This window comes from Meriones unguiculatus, chromosome 4 (assembly GCF_030254825.1).
Source record: "Meriones unguiculatus strain TT.TT164.6M chromosome 4, Bangor_MerUng_6.1, whole genome shotgun sequence".
Classification (NCBI taxonomy): Eukaryota; Metazoa; Chordata; class Mammalia; order Rodentia; family Muridae; genus Meriones; species Meriones unguiculatus.
In genome coordinates this window covers 108,411,401-108,429,578 of record NC_083352.1, presented here as the reverse complement: position 1 = coordinate 108,429,578, position 18,178 = coordinate 108,411,401, and positions in this window count along the sequence as shown.

Here is an 18,178-nt window from a genome sequence, read left to right as displayed (position 1 = left end):
TGGCCTTATCCCTGCACATCTTGCAGGCAGGGTAAGAGCCATGCACAAACTGGATCTAGTCCCCTACGAAGATGTAGCAGATGGGCAACTTAGGCCCATGTGGATCCTCTAGTCAGGGAAGTGGGAACTGTATTGGACATGGAGTCACTTGCCAGCTTTCTGATCACTTCTTCCTGGTGGGACTGCCCTGCCAGGCCACAGGGGAAGAGGACAGGCTCAGTCCTGATGCAACTTGGTGAGCTGGGCTGGATGGGAAAGAAAGCTCTCCTTTTCTGAGGATAAGGGGGACGGGGAAGGAAGAAGGAAAGGAGGGTGGGGCCAGGAAGGGAGGGGAATGGGGCTACAAGGATGTAAAGTAAATAAAAAAATTTAAAAAATAACAAAAAAAAGAAATTCAGAAAACAAAAAAAAAAAAACTAAAAAAAAAAAGATTGAGAAAAAATTTCAATACAAAAAGTGGCTGATAAATTAGTGAGCAGGAGTGTGTGAAATAAAGTATGTCAGTTAGTTTTTATCAGCTTGATGCAAACTGAATTATCTGGGAAGAGAGAACCTCAGTTGGGGGTTTTTCTTCATTGGTTTGGCCTGTGGGAATATCTGCGGGGGTGTGTTCTTGATTAATGACTAATGTGGGAGACCCAAGTCCACCCCACCATGGGCATTGCTGCCATGGTAGGTGGTCCTGTGTTGTATAAGAAATGTAGCTGACCAAGCCATGGAGAGATGTCCAATAAGCAGCACTCCCACGGTCTCTGCTTCAGTGCCTGTCTCTGAGTTCCTGCCTTGACTTTCCCCAGTGATTGATGAACTGTTATTAGAGAGTATAAATAAAATAGAATGAACTCTTTCTTCCCCCAAATTGGTTTTGGCCAGTGTTTTATCACAGCACCAGAAAGCAAACTAGGACAGAAGTAGAATTTAAAAAGCAACTTCGAAAGGACTGATGAGCTCTGCCAGATCCAACAAGAAATGTGAGCAATCCACCTCACTCTGCTTGCTGCCAAATGGGGATCTGGGGCTAGAAGGTGTTCAGTTCATGTATGCACATGCACACACACAAACACAAGAATAGGCATGCATGCACGAATGCACATATATACAGACGCACACATACACACATGCACACACATGCACATACCACACATGCAAACAGACACACACAGACACAGATACATACATGCATGAAGGCAGGCATGCATGCACACACACACATGCGCGCACATACACACACACACACACAGGAATGCACACCACTTAGAAAGAAAGTTACAGAGGCATATCTGAGGATTCTGCATTCACTCATAGATCCCCTTGAAAATATCTATGTTTGGATAAACAAAACAGAAGAGGAGTGAAACTAAACACAGGCATATGTCTAACCAGCTGACCTAACTGGTCCCATATTAAACAGGCCCTTTCTAACTCATCATAGTAACCTCTATCAGTATGGTTAAAGCTAGTAAGTAGCTGTACAACGATCAGTGAGATTCAATTATGCTGTAAGGGTTGTTCTGATGATAATGAAAAATACTAATTATGAGCTTCAGAGTCTCCTAAATTAACTCATTATGTTAAACTGTATTGAAAATGAAGATAGACAACCTTACCAATTATCTGGAGCAATCTCAAGTCCCTTCCATGTGGAGGAAACATTGCCTGTTACTTTCTGAGGCTCCATTGGTAATTATGAATGTGTTTCGTAGGTAGGTAGAGGCGTCTCAGCTGAGATGGTGATGAGAATTTATTTTAAGCCCACTGTTCAGTCACAACCAGTGGAATTAATTATCACTCACTGATGTTCTACACAGTTTTTTTCTCAGATAACTAACCTTGATTTACTTAATCTTTTTATCAACACAACACATACGTAGATAAAACCCAAAATTGCAATCTCATTTCCAGGATACAAGACTACTCTATGTAACGATTTGCACTGTGATAAGTTTTAAGATGTAGGTTTAGTTTTTTCATGAGACAGTGAGGTGCAGTGATAATCACCCGTCTCCATTTTTTTGTACATATGCATGAGTTCATGTGTGCATGTACATGCATGTAAGTGTGAATGCAAGTGTGCATGCATGGGTCTTGTATAAGTTGAAGGTCAACATCATGTGTCTTCCTCAATCCATCTTATTCTTTTGAGATAGTGTATCTCACTGAAACTGCAGCTCAACTAGGCTGAGTGAGCCAGCAAGTCCCAGGAATCCTCCTGTCTCTGCCCCACCCCTAGTGCCAGGATTACAGGTGTGCATGACCATGCTACACCTTTCACCAGGGTGCTGTGGGGTCTGAATCATGTCATCATGCTTGCATCGCCAACACTTTATGCACTCACTAAGCCATCTACTAGCCTCTAGCGTTTATATTTAATAGCATTACAAGGGAAGAAAGTGAATCACAAAAAAATCATTATTTGCTTATTGAAAGCCCAAGGTTAAAAGAAAAAAATATCCCATTGAACAATCATTGTCAAACTGTAGCATTTTCGTCTGAAAAACTCATATTAGTGGATGTCTGGAGTTTTGAGTTTCAGTCCCAATCCCTGTACATTTTCTAGTTCATGGACTTTTCTGCAGGTAAAAACAAGTTAGCTTTGTAGTTCTCAGGGGAGGCTGGAAAAATACAGTCCACAAATCAGGCTGTTCTGCTTCTAATTTTTGAAGGGCGGTGAATACTTCAAATGAATGTATTGTTTTGGTTTTTTTTTTTTCTTGACACTTGTAGAGGACTTGGACAAACAAGGGCAATCTTTTTTGACAGATGAAAATTATATGCAGTTTCTATGTTCCTATGGATAAAGTTTGGCTGGAGCATGGGCACACACTGGCTGCTTGCAAGATACAGGGAAAGCCGAGTCCTCCCTGCAGAGATGTAGCCTCGGTATCTAAGGGCCTACTGGCTGGTGCTCAAAGTCTGCTTTCCTCAAACGTAGTGTCAAACCAGAAGGATGATTGCTGCTGTGGGGAAAAGAGGTAGATGAAAAAGATATCTGCAGTCTTGGAGACAGCAGAAAAAGGTGTGTGTGTGTGTGTGTGTGTGTGTGTGTGTGTGTGTGTGTGTGTGTGTGTATGATGCTGAAAACGGCTGAGTATGCCTAGGCCAAGAAAATGTGCATCAGATTCTTTCCATCATGATGAAAACATAGCTTCAGGCTGCCATCCCTTGCCTTCACTGGGTCTGTAATCCTTGCTGCTTGAGAGAGACTGAGGCAAGAGGATCTTAAGTTCATGACCAACCTGGGCAATTTGGTGAGATCTTGCTCCAAAATTAAAAGGGAAAGAAAAGAACTGAGGATGCCACTCAGTGGTAGAACACTTATGTGCCATGTACAGGGTCTTAGGTTCAGTTCTCAGAATGGAAAGAAAAAGAGTCCCATTCAAAATCTAATAGTCTGCCTGAATATGGCATCTTGTGTAATGAAGAACAAGCAATGAACATATCACAAACAAGTCTGGAAATATCCAACTGTTAAAATGAGTGTTTAACATTAGAGAAGTAACCCTAGGGCCTGGTTAGCAGCATGTGTAGGAAGCAACATATGTAGTGAAAAGGTATGTTCAGTGTTTGCTTTGTCATAGGTAACTGATATATAGATTAAAATCTTAACATTTACCCAAGGTGGGTTCAGAAATGAAGCATCCTCTACTTCCCCTGAAATGAAGCATCATTGCGGGGTAGTGATTGTGTGGTATGAATGAGAATGCATTTGAAAATTTAGCAAGAACTACATCCATCTATGGGATTCTTACTTCCATCACTGGAATCATAACCACTGCACTGTGACCCTCATCATGGAGGAGGTGATGGGCAATGTGCATCCTCTATCCTGAGCTGGAATGTTTCTGAGTTGTAGATAGTGTAGATTTGCCACATGGAACACCCTGCAGAGAACTTATTAACCTTACTAATGTAATTGACCTACAACAGTGAGCACAGTTTAAGTGATGAGGCTGCTTGGAAGTAGCAGGGGATACTTTTACATGAGTGGGAGGCATTATTAAATAAACCCAGATAATCCAAAAAAAGAGAGAATAACCATGTAGTTTCCTTTAGTAGCCATATGCTCTTAGATGGAGGAACGAACTGGATGCTTTCTCAATGTATCCCACCTACAGCATCAGCACAGAGGGCTCCATAACTCATCAAATGAAGATTGCCTTCTAAAAACTGACTAATACAAATACTCAAATACTATATCATTCTAAAATGTCAACCCCGCAAGGAGGGTAACCTAGGTACTTCTTAAAAGTGATGGCAAAGTGGCCAATTCAGAGTTCTCCTCTGAAAAAGCCACACAAGTCAGACACAATCCATTAAATTATATGAAATAAAGAAGAGATGGAAAAAGGGAAAACTATTTGGGTGAAATAAAAATGATGCAGACAACAATCAGATGCAATGAAAAACCACAGGAGATGTACTTTTCCCTAGCATCGAAAGGAAAGTTACTGTAATTACAGAAGTGAGGAAACCCACTGTGATTACAGAGGTGAGGTCCAATAAATTTCCTGCCTCATGCTCAGAAGCAAAAAAAAAAAAAAAAAAAAAAAAAGTGAACCTGCCCAACCTTCCTGCAATTCCCTTCAGTACTTCAATCGAGTCTCTCATAAAAGAAACAGAAAAGAAATGGGGAAGATGGAAAGATGGAAAAGAGCTGGGGAGATGGCTCAGGATGTGAAAGCTCCTGCCATTAAGGCTGAAGACCTGGGTTTGACCCTTGGACCCACATGGTGGAAGAGAGATCCAAGTCCAAGGAGTTGGGCTATGACCTCCACATGAAGGTTGTGGCATGCATGCACACAGGTAGGCACACAAATAAATAAAATACAATTTAAAATGATAAGGGAAGAGAGATTATTTCCAAACTATGAATCCTCCTTTATCCTTTAAGTCAACTTTCTTTCTTTTTCTAAGACAAATCTGTAATGTGCTTAGATGAAGCGTCTATAACCTTTCTACACACTTCCATAACTTTGAGCCTATTGTTTTTACAGAGTGGTATTTGTGGATACTTGGTGAACACTTAAACACAAAATGGTGTTGGATTTCACCAAATGCTTTTTGGCATTCACCGAAAGACTCATGTGACATTTGTTCTTTACTTTTTTTTATTTTTTTTTATTTTTTATTTTTTATTTTATTTTTTTTTCAATGCAGTTTATTCAGGAACATTGAACAATCCTCGGACCCCGGGGAAAGCCAGATTTGTTCTTTACTTTAATGATATCTTGTAACATAAGAATTGTTATTCAGCTGTTAGACCTTCCTTGCATTCCAAAGAACAGTCTTACTCACTTCCCTGTGTAGTCTATTTTTTATCTTTTACAGAATTCAGTTTGCTAGTGTTTTTTTGCTTGTTCTTGCATCTATATCTTTAACTCATATTGGTCTGTAGATTTCTATTCCTGTGATGCATTTAGTCTGAGTATTGAAAGGATGGTCCTCCCATGGCCATTGTCAGGTTTGGTGATTTGGTAAAAGGAACTGGACAACCTAAAAATGCTATGATTATTGTGGGTATATTTACTTATTACAAAAAGATACGAATTAAAATCTGCAAAGGAAAATGGTAAACCTGCCAAAAACTTACAGCATTTATCTCCCAGAAGAAGCACATCATCCCTGATTGTGCCTTATTAGGCTGTGTGATAGTATGTATAGGGTCTTGCTGGATAGGGAACTTTGGGGTGAGGGTTTGTTTTGAGGGTCAGACAGTTATTCATGGAGTACCCAAGGGACTGCTTGTAAGAACATAGGCTCCAGTTGTTCCTTACCTCCAACTCTAGGTCAAACTGCCAGAAACAGTGTGGTCCAAAAGCTCTGACACAGATCAGATATTCTGCATAAATCACACCATTGGCATGGGCTATGTGATTTGTCAAAGTCAGTCCATTTTTGAATGTGCATAGTTAGAAAACTTCTTACCTGCTCACAGTGAAGACAGCACTGTCATGTTGGTAAAACCATCATCATTTAACTGTGGGGATACCCCACATTCTTGGATTTCCTTTACCATTTCTGAGCTTTGCTGTAACATCCTTTACAAATCCCTTCCTCTTGTCAAAGTGTCTTATCTATGCTGCTATCTCCTAACTCACTCATTTCTCTAAACCCATTGTAACAACTGCTCATCAGTGTATGGACGAGCACGTTAATGCCTGCCTTCTTAAACACATTCTAAAAGCCAATGTGTGCTAAGGGAAACTCATCATTCATATTTCCATGCATTATGTCAACATCTTAGGTATTATTTATAACAAAGGCAACTTACAGGAGAAAGCTTTTATTTGGGTTTATTGTTGTATAGGGTTAATAGTCCATGCTCATGGAGTAGAAGTGACAAGATAGATGGTGATCAATGGCAGCTGGAATGGCAGTTGAGAACTGACATCTTGAACTGCAAGCAGGAAACTGGGATGGTGTGAGTCTTTAGGCTCACAAAGCCCACTTCCAGTGACACATTTCATCCTACAAAGCCACGTTTCCTAAGGCTTACAAGTAGTGCCGTCAGTTAGTGACCAATATTTAAATGCTAGAGCCTGAGGGAAATATTCTCATTCCAACAACCCAGTCAGTGAGCCCCAGCTGTCATTTGCACCAGAAATCTTTTTTGAAAAAGATTTATAATATTTATTTGTGTGTGTATTGTGTGTGCTTGCAAGTGTGTGCATGTGCACATGCATATGTATGTTATATATGTGTAACTATCTTGGCACACGTTTGCTAGTTAGAAGGCAAGTTCCAGGAGTCAATGGGTTCCAGGGAAAAAAGTCAGATCTTCAGGTTTGCCCAAAACACATCCTGTCTTCCCACCAACGAAGAACCTTTCTGGTCCTGATGGAGGTATATCATGCATTCTATCATCACTTCAACATCCTAGTCCCAGGCATCACAGTCCCATGAGAAGACTGGCAGCAACTAGCAATCCTTATTCTCATGTTGGTCCTAGAGAACTTAGCCACCAAGACATATACGGGGTAGTTTTTGTAAGAAGCAAGCCCAAGCCTGGCCTTTGTCTAACAGTCCTTCAGTGGACTCTTGATTCTTCAGGGTGGAGTCCACCCTCATCCTCAACACAGCACAATAGGTCACAGTTGCCACCTAGTTTGTAACCCTGTCTGATTTGTCTCCACTTTCTGGACTCATTTTGGATGCTCTGGATAATGGATACAGCACATATGGTGGCTTTACTGGAGTTTTCCACCTGCTAACTTTGTCTATACAACCAGCCCTGTCCAGTGATGCCAGTGGTTCCCTCTGCTGCTCCACATGATTCCAAGCACCTTCTGCGAGCTTTCCCTGACACCTCACACAAGCCTGGATGAGCCGTCAACCTAGACATTGAATTTGTACCTGCCTCCTCTCTCATCAAAGCACTGCTCAGTTCCTGTTTGTATTTCATCATGCTTTCTCATCATCCTTCACTTGAATGACAGCTGCATGGTCTTCATCTCCACTGCATCAAACATTGCAAAATCCTCTGAGAATGTGCTGGGTGATCCACAAATATTTACTATGTAACATTTTTTTTGTGCATGGCTTTATTTTTAATTCAAGCAAGTTGTATGTGATCCTTTAAGTAAATAGATTTTCAAACAGGTGTCAGGCTTGGTGAAATTCACAAAGTAATAGGCTATAAAAATATAGGGTTTGCAGTAGGCATTTTCCTCACTATACTAAATGTGTTGAAGGAGGCTGTGGCAATGCCCGTTGTGACCCAATATAACCTTGCATGCTCTTTTTCTTCCTCAAATATATCATTCCTGTGTCCTATGCATAGAAGACATTCTATAAATGCTGCTTTAATTGAATTTAATTGTTTGAATTTTATATCTATCCAATCATGTGCTTTGATGTGCCCTTTGAAAATTTAGCATGAATCATTGACAATAAAGGTGACTTTAGCCACTGGACTCAGACTTCAATATTCATAGATGGAGTGCCAGACATAGGAACATAATTCAGACAGTATGTGTTTTAGGTCAGAACAAGGTACAATGCATTGAATCTTTTAGTTGCTGATGGAGACCCTCCTGAATTGAAGAAAATTTGAAGCCTTGGATAGGGCCCAGACAAACGGGAGGCAGATGAGACACGGATGCTAGAGCACAAAATTGAAAGGACACCGAGGACTTGGCATTGCAGATGAGTAATTTGTAATGCAGCCAGTTTCAAAATCCCAAATTCTAATGCAAAATTTCATGATTAACCATCTATGCAAAATTTAAATAAACATATCACTGCTTAAATATCTGGGATTATTGGGCAATTTTAAAGCATCTTTGGAGTCATCTGCGATGATTTCCCATACCTGCATGGCCAGCATATCCTTCTCAGGGTGGGCATTTTCTGATTAACAGTGGTGTGAGAACAAATCGGACAGAAGAGGGCACTCTGCTACTATGCCCTCCCTCCTTTTTTGTGTTATTTGTTCTAGACAAACAGAAGTGATCAAGGGTGTGTGTGTGTGTGTGTGTGTGTTATGAAAGGGGACTTAAATAATGGCTTACAATCAATAATAATCGGGTAGTCCAACAATGACTGTGCTGCAGAGAGGCTAAGAACTGTGTGTAGAAACCCAGTTCATATACCTGGGTACCTCAAGGGACCTCATCTGATGCTAGAGGCCTGGAAGATCCTGGAAAGCCACTGCTCTCCAGTTCATTTTGGAACTAAAGAAGCAAGTTTAATATTGGCGAAAGATGATGGCAGTGTCAGCAACAAAGATAGATACTGTTAAGATATAAAAAGCAGGCAAGCATCATTGACCTTTCCCCAGACTTCTCTATATCTGGCTGCTCACTGGAAGGTGCCATCTACTTTGTAGAAGAGTATAACTCCTCAGTTCATTCTTTCTGGAAATACCCTCAAATCTTGCCAGAAATGTGTCTCTTAGTTGATTTTAGATACCAAGTTGACCAATCAAGAATAACCAGCATGTACGCTTCCATTATTTTTTTTTCTCTTTGCTCTAAAACAGCAAAATGTGTATTTCCCTAAGGACCAGTGTTTATTCCTAGAGTAACTGCCCTTGGAAACATCCTGAAGATATCCCATTACAAGAAGCCAACATCAAATAGTTTGTTTGAGAATCATGGGCCAGAATTCGATTTAAGGACAGGATTCTCCATGGGGATGACAAAGCAATAGGAGTCGTCTGACATTTAGCTTCATCCACAGAGGAAACTGTGTTGGTTGTTGTTTTGTCTACCAGACATGAGGTAGAGTCATCTGGGAAGAGGGACCCTCAGTTGAGAAGATGCTACTACCAGATTGGCGTGTAGGCAAACGTATGGGGTATTTTCTTGACTGATAATTGCTGTGGGAGGGCCCAGCTTCCTGTGTGTGGAACCGATCCTGAGGAGGTGGACCTGGGTTGTGTAAGAAAGCATGCTGATCAAGCTATAAGGAGCAAGCCAGTAAGCAGCACCCCTCCACGGCCTCTGCTTCAGTTCCTGCCTCCAGGTTCCTGCCTGGAGTTCGTACCCTGGCTTCTCTTCATGAGACTATAGGCTGTATGATAAAAATAAAGCTTTTCTTTCCTAAGATGGTTACCTGTAACTTCTAGCTTTTGTAAAAGCAAAGGACACAGGAAGATGAGTTGTCTTCATGCTGCTCAGCACAGCATCAGTGTACGACAGACATCAGCGGCCACAGACTCAGGGTTTAGCTCAGAGAGAGAAAGACAGGTTGTTTGGCTTTTACATATTCAAATTACTTACATCTTAGGGGTTGTCATTAAAGTATACGTAACATCCATGTATCAACACAACTCGCAACACAGCTTGTTTCCTGTTCTTTGAGTTCTCTGTGCTAGCCAATCCACTTTTCCCTGACATACCAATTCATGTCATTGTCTTAGATGTACATTTACTACTGCACTTGTGCAAGGGATAAATGACCCTTCTTGGTAATGTGTGAACTGTCTTTGCATGTTTTAAAGTATATTTGTGGCAGCATCTGTACATCTTCTTCACCAGATTACCTCTCTGCCTCTCTTAACCTGTGATCAGTGTGCCCGTGTGCTGGTTCACTGAGTGCTAACTTTCACGTACTCTTCCGTGGCCTGGTGACACAGCTTACTTTTGCATGTGCCATTCATGGGATTTTAATTTCTATACTTCCCAACATTGTTACATTTTTGGACATATTTTCTCATCCAGGATAAAAGACTTATAAGTCAGTTTCAGCGTGGTGTAATTTCACAGGAATGGCTTTATCCATGCTGCTAAACCAACCTCCAAACTAGTTGCATAAATGTTAATGCTCAGTAGCAGATATAGGAGTCCTGGATAGTATTCACATTCATACATGGACTTTGGACCTTTTTGAAGAGTACTGCTTTGTGTAGGACACAATATAGCATTTCATTTTCTTTATTCATGTTCACTCCTACCATTAAATGAGAGTAAGATTTTTGTTTCAGTACAAGGACAGATAGGGTGATGTGCATGTTAAGCAAGTCTCTTATCCTAAGCTACACCTCCCACCAGCCCTTGTAAACAATTTTCATTTTGAGACAAGTTCTCCAGGTTGCTCTTGATTTCACTTTGTAGTGCCAAAAGGCCTTGAACTAGTGACCCTCTATCCTTGACCTCCCAAAGATCTGGGATTGCAGGCTGGTCCCACCAGACTTCCTCTAAAACAGTCTAAGAGTCATTTACATTTCCACATCTAAATTTCCTGCTTGCAGCTCTTAGACATTTTCTTTTATACTGTTTTATTTTTCTAATCTTTCTGGAAGACACACTAATATATTTTTACAGTCTCTATATTTAAAATTTCAAATGCCTTTATTTGGACTTTTCATCTAATCCAAGTTTATGCTTTGCTTGTTTATATTTCTATTTGTTGTTCTTTGGGAATTTCACACTTGCATACACTGAAATATGATCATATACATAAGTCATTTCTGGCTCCAACTCCTCATATCCCCCTATGGCCTCCCCTTCCTAACTACATATCATCTCTCTCTCTCTCTTCTGTCTCTCTCTGTCTTTCTGCCTATCTATCTATCTATCTATCTATCTATCTATCTATCTATCCTCTCTCTCTCTCTCTCTCTCTCTCTCTCTCTCTCTCTCTCTCTCTGTCTCTTTCTCCCCTGTGATAATCTATTAATTCCAGTTAGTGCTACCCATATTTGCATTGGTGTGGTACTATCCACTAGAGCATGGAATAGAGTATGTACCCTACCAGTGGTACATACTCAAAGAAGCAAGAGTCTCACTTTCCCCAAAGCTATTACTTGCTAATATCTCCTCAGTTGGACCAGGGAATCTCTTACCCCATCTTTGTGGGAATTTGGTTGGCTTAATCTTGCTTAGGTCTTGTGCAGGCAACCCTGTGTGCTGGGTTGAATAGGAAATCCTCCATAGACTCATGTGCATAAATGCTTGGACATATGTAGTGTCAATATTAGGAGGTGTGGCCTTTGTGGAGGAAGTATATCACTGTGGGCCTAGGCTTTGAGGTCATATATGCTCAAGCTATACCCACTGTGGCACACGGTCTCCTTCTGCTTCCTGCAGATCAAGATGCAGAGCTCTCAGCTCCTTCTCCAGGACTGTGTCTGTCTGGATGCTTCCTGCCATGATGATAATGGAGTAAATCTCTGAAACTATAAGCCAGCTCCAATTAGATGTTTTTCTTTATAAGAGTTGATGTGGTCATGGTGTCTCTTCATAGCAATAAAAACCTAAGATACTTTGTTATAAGAAGCCAATGTCAGCCAGTCTGCCTGAGTGTCATGGCCAGAATTCAGTTTAAGGACAAGATTCTAGATGGGGGTGACAAAGCATTAGGAGTCTATCTGACTGTGAGTTCATGGGTGTAATGAGCATGCTATTTTTTCTGTGACTTTTGGTTACGTCTCTCTCAGCTGAAATAACTGTCTTTTGTTAACAGTATAATTTTATTTTTTGTGTAAAGTTAACAAAATACATTTAATTCCATTTAACTTCAAAGTTGTTTCTATCTGCAAGTTATATTTCACTCTAATATATACTGTGTCATTTATGTGTATCTGTTCAATTTTATGCTACTTTCTAAATACTGGTTTTCATCATTAATTTTTATTGTATTTTTATTGGATCTAGGGAAACCTAAGAAATTAGTCAATCCCACCTCAAGACATATATATCTTTGAGCTCATTTCCAGAGATTATGATGAGCTCTCTGACCTAATAAATACATTCCTCTGTTGAGGAATTTGAACAGACAATTGGGAGATGGTAAGTCTATAGAATGTGAAGCCTGGTGGGAGGAAGAAGCTCACTGGTCATGGTGATGGAGGAGTCAGGGCTCTTTGGTCCCCTTCCCTTCCTGCCACTGTTGAACTCTACTTCCTGAGAACCATAATATGAACTGTCAGGCCTCCTCAACCATGATGGAAAAAGAATCTCTGAAACCGAAAATCAGATGAATCTTTTCTGTCAGTATTGTATTATTGCATATTAACTGGCTATTACAGGAACTAATGGTCTCAGACTATTTACAGCAAGTATAGTGCACTGTGAAATACTGAGCTTTAAAACACTCACCCGTCTTTCAGTGGGCAGTTCCCATCTCAGACATTTTTTCTCTATCCCTGGGTAGTGCTGCATTTTCTTAGTTCTCATAGTGGTAGTGGAGGGAGCAGTAATTTTGTCTTATTATTATTCTGGATTATTTGGTTACTTGAAAATGAAACAAGTAAGCAAACAAAAAAGGACCTGTTGTGATCCTTAATGGGATCTCATTCAGTTTTGATCTATGAGGCAGCTAATATCTTTATGGTAATAACTCCCCCTATCCTTAGACATGGTGCCTCCTTCCATTTATTTAGACTATGTACCTAATTTGTATTATTTTCATATTTTATTATTATATAGGATTTTACCTAAAAAAAATCTTTCAATGTTTGTTAGAAATGTTCTCTGATACTTATAATTTTGCTTGCTATTTTATATGGTACCTTTTAATATTTATATTTGCCAAATGCTGCCCTACAAGAGTTTTAATATGTATGTGTGCTTCTATGTGTGTGTAAGCTTTGTCTGTGCAGGTACCTGAAGAGACCATACGAGGGAGCTGGATTCCCTGGAGCCAAGTCAAGTGGCTGTTTTGAGCCACCTGAGCCACTTGACATGTATGCTCAGCATAGAACTTTACGGTAACTAGAGCAGCAAGCACGCTTAACATTAGAGCTATTTATCCAAGCCTTCTATAGGTCTTTTCAAAAAAATAAAGCCTTATATGTAACAGCCTTGTCAGTCGTGTGTGTGTGTGTGTGTGTGTGTGTGTGTGTGTGTGATAAATGATTATATAATCTCTGGCCTGCCCATTCTTTCATCATTCCATGATCTTTATTGTAATCAGAACGGTGGGGAAAACCCCCCTTGGAATAAGAGTTTAGTGTCACATGGCAGGAGATGGAGGCAGTAATCTTCCTTCTAACATAATCACTCTGTGACTTTGAAGGAACTATAATTTCTCTAAATATTAATGTCCAGTTATCGTTACTTATGGGTGTTCAGTAGTACCTATCCTTTGCTCTCTTGGAGGAAAGAAGCCAATGGATATAAATCGTGTGACAGTTAATTACTTGATACACCCTCCGGGACTGACACTATTAAGTTGGTTCTTATCTTCAGCACACATCCCAGGCGATTTCCGATGCAAGCTGTGTGACAGTTTGTAAAAGTCAGGCAGGCTCTGGGAGTTTGGTGCCTTCTGATTCTGGGCTAGGGCCTTTCAGCACTGATGCTGTTGAGATTTGCGGATGTTTGATTTTTTGCAGTGTGTAAGTAGAGGATTCTGTGCATTGGAAAATGGTTAGTGACACACAGACACCCACTAAGCATCTGGAGTACTCAGTAAGTGATTGGAGTACTGTGCCTGCCCACCTTACCTCAGTGGTGCCAAGAACATGATCAGAGTGTTAGTGTCCCCAGGGAACAGAATCTTCTCTAGTTAAGAACCCCTGTTCTCTGTGAATCTCTAGACTCTCTGCTGTGGTCTTCTTCCATAAACTCCATACATCCCCCAAGACACACAAATTTAATTTCCTTACACTTTGCTCATATTCTTCATCCAGTCTTGTCCCTGCATCTCTCACCCTGGATGTCAGTAGGTCAGTGGTGTTTTGGAATAAGCCAAGGACCTCAAAATCTGGCCCCTAAAGAATGTCTGACCTAGTGATTAAATCCACATTAGCCTTCACTACCAGTGGGAGGGAGTGTCTGGCTTCCTTCAGAGCTGGCTGGCTGGCTAGCTGGCTGGCTGGCAGGTGGTCTTTCTGCCTCTCTTGAGCTTCAGTGGACAGCCTGCCAGGCTTCCTAAACATAGCAGCCTCTGGGAGAGGAGTCTTTCAAATTATAGAGCCAGGGTCCTTTCAATAATACCTTCAACATGGCGCATCTGATTGTGCTTCAGGATGAATAATGAGAAGTCCAAGGAAAGGGTTTCTGAATATTGAAAGGAGCAATTAAAAATAATGAGCATTCAGAAGAAAGCATTATTCGCAGAGAAGGGATGCAAGGACCAGTCAGAACACTTTCTGCATGTTCTTTCGGTGTGTTGGGCCACTGCTAACAGCCAAAAAGTACAGTACGAAAGGGCTTTATCTTGGTGAGATATATGTGCTGTATACAGGAGCCTGGGATGAGTGCTGTCCTCACTGGCTAGGGTTTTCACTGTTGGCCTAGTAAAAAAATATGGTTGTTAAATAGTAATTGAAGAATGCCAAATAACCCCTCCTGCCTCTCCTCCATCTTAGTTGTTCTCTCCCAGGTACACCCAAGCTTACATGCCTCTGGTGCTCAGTGGCTTGCCACAGCACTCCTAAGCTCTGATCGGCAAGGCTCGGGTAACAGAGGTATCTGCTCTGGGATACTTGTGGCTCTTTCTGCAGCTTATCAGGGTCTGTCCCTTGTCCACATTCCTGGACCTAGCCAGATATTTGTCTGTGCTAGACTGAGGCAGTGAAGATCCACTTCAAAGGAACTCCTTTGAAGATAAACCGTTTTAACCTTGTTCATTTGGTGAAGGTTCAAAAGGCTCTCTTCTAAATAAGAGTTCCTCATTGCTTCCCTAGCATGACTTGAACCAGGACTCTCCTTGTCACTGAATCCCAACCATTAGAAAGAATATCAGCCTACAGTGAAAATAGAGACAAAGGAATTGACTAAACAAATCAACAATGAACAAGTAAGTAAACAGAGACCCTTCAAAGAAAAACTTCACTGGGCAAACTAGTTGACAAATACTGCTTCATTTAAGATTTTTATGATGTGAGATAGAAAGACAAGTTTGGGTAGGGAGGATGAAAGAATTAGAAGCAAAATCACTTTGGGAATATATGGGACTTGTGTGAGGAGACCACGGGGGAGCCATGAATGATTCATACAGGCCAGGGGTATTTAACTGAAGGAAACTTCTGTTCCCCAAAGGACATGGACACATCTGGAGATATTTTTGGCTGACACCACTCTGGGAAGAGAGGCGTATTTAATGTTACTTTACTTAGTGAATAGAGGTTTGTCCTTAAGTAATCTCCTATGCACACAACCTTCTACTTGCCCACCATTAAGGAGTCCACAGCTCTAGCTATTTGTAGCAAGGGTGAAAGAATGACTTCAAGCATAATGACAGGAACTGACAATGGGTGGGCTGGGGGGACTTCAGGCACTGAGCTAAGCTGCTGGGGAAGCACTGGAAGGCTTTAAAGGAAATGACATGATGAAATACGAATCTTTGTATGCTAATTAAACTAGAATAAATAGCAATGCTGAGTCAGTAAGATGAGGCTACCAGCATCTGCTGACTAGCTCTGGTCTCAGGGAATCTCCAGCCTGCCTTCCCTGATGGAAAGTCCAAGGGGTGGAGGACTCTTTGCTCTTCTACATTCCTGGGCAGAAAATGACAACAGGCTGGCAAGTTCACATCATCATTTAGTCAGAGAAGTTTACCATGGAAGCTGCTGCTAGACATGGAGAAGGATTGCGGCTCATGGACCTCTGGGTTAGATCAGGTTAACTTATGTGTCTCAGTTTTCTCTTTATAAAGCACGAAAGATGATGATGGCTCTTCCCATGGTGCTTTAAGATAAAGCAAAAATGATGCAGGAAAAGGTATTATGGTAATTTTGTGCTCACTCTTATGGAGGACTGAGTTTTAAATAGATACATGTTTGCTTTATCGTAAGAAAATACACAGGGAATTTTGCCAAGGTAGATAGGGAAAGGCAGGGGCATTTTAGCATTTGTTGTGTGAAAATGAAACATAAACCTAGAGTTCCCACCAAAAGGAACTATAACACGGAGTCTTACAGAAGGATTAGAAACCTAGAAACCTCAGTTCAATTTTCTCTAACATCTCCAAAACAATGTTGCTAAAAGTAGTACCAGATTGTAAACCATTCCTTAGGAATTTATCCCCTACAAATCATTTTGGATATACATAATCACATAGCTAAAATGTACTGTGACATTATTTCTTAAGTAAAATTATTGAAGGAGAATACACAGAGAAAAGCACACAAGTAATAAATGCTCAGTTGGGTAAACTCTTGCATGAACAGACCAGAGTTCACCCAAGTCCAAGCACCAAATACCTCAGCAGTATCCCACACTTTCTGTCCCGAGACTGTTGTTCCTATCCTGGAAGTGAATGGTGCTCTGGCTTCATTCTCTATTAACCAGCTTTGCTTGGCTTTGAATTTATATAAAAGGGACGGGAATCTTGATAGTGAAGTCTAAGGCCTATTCATTTCACTCACTATAAATTCTGTAAGACTTAGTTTTAGAGAACATTACCATGTAGGATTCCCTTGTAAAAACATGTCACAGCTTGTTTACAGTTGTGAGGTCTGTGCATCGTCCCAGAGGTTGCTTTGTTGTCTCTTTGTGTGTATACACAATCATACAGAGAGACACACAATCACACACACACACACACACACACACACACAGCCTTATGTAGTTCACGAGATCATGCTTTTTTATTGCTATGTGTGAGGGTATGTATTTGGTTCTAGCATGTCCAGTCTGTAACCTAGAGGACACTAAAAACATCCGATGTAAGAAAAACTATCAAATACACCTGACCTCCTTGGCACAGGAAATGACATGCTGAACAGGACCCTGATGCATGGGCATGCATGGTGCACATTGGGATTCCTCTCTTAGAAAGCCCCAAGTAAATATCTCATTGACATCTTTTTGCTTTTCTTGTTGATGTGTTGTAGATCTTTATATATTTGGAGCAAACGTTAGTTTTTCAGGTAAGTAATAGATTCTTCTACTTTGAAGTTTAACTATCTTTCTAGAAATACTATTTTTTTATGTTCTTCTTGTTATGAGTATTTGTTATCCATGTTTTTAAGTTCTGGCTTAAAATATCCCTGTCCATGTTTAGGTCATAAGTTGTATTGATTGCTCATCTTGTTGTCGTGACAAAAATATCTGACAAGAAATGAACATAAATAAGGAAGGTTTTCTTTTTGGCTCACAAGTCAAGGATATAGTCCAACATGGAAGGGGAGACATGCAGCAGAAGGTTTTGAAAGCCTCAGGTGACAGAGGGCAGCAAACACAATGACGTGCTTTGTTTTTCTATGCCGCTCGGGACCCAGAGGGCCAGGAATAGTAGAGCTGACTTTCAGGTGGGTATTTCCCAGTCATTTAGCCTAACATAGATAATCCGTTTCAGGCACACCTGAGGGCAGCCCTAATCTAGATAATTCCAAGTGGACATTCCCAGATGTTTGTCTCTAGGCAGTTCTAGATGCTGTCGTGTTGACAATCAATAGTAACACGTGAGTATTTTAGTCTATATATATATTGGCAGTATTTGTTCTCAATAGAAAAATATGCAAATTAAGTAACCATAACAAACAGACTTTAATACATTGGGAATATTTAGGGCATATGTAATCGTAACCATTAAAAACCTACACAATAATATGTTATGAAAAAAAAGAATTACTTATACTATATTTTAGTTTGAAAAATAGGCTATAAAGATGTGAAGTATAATACAATATTTGAAAACTGCTCACAAAATGAAGGATACATAATGATTTGTTACAGTAATTATCTTTGGTAGTGATAATTTAAATCATTATTATCTTCCTGTTACTGATTCCTATTTTGTGATATTTATACAATCATGTGTTCTTGCTATAAGAAAGAGAAAA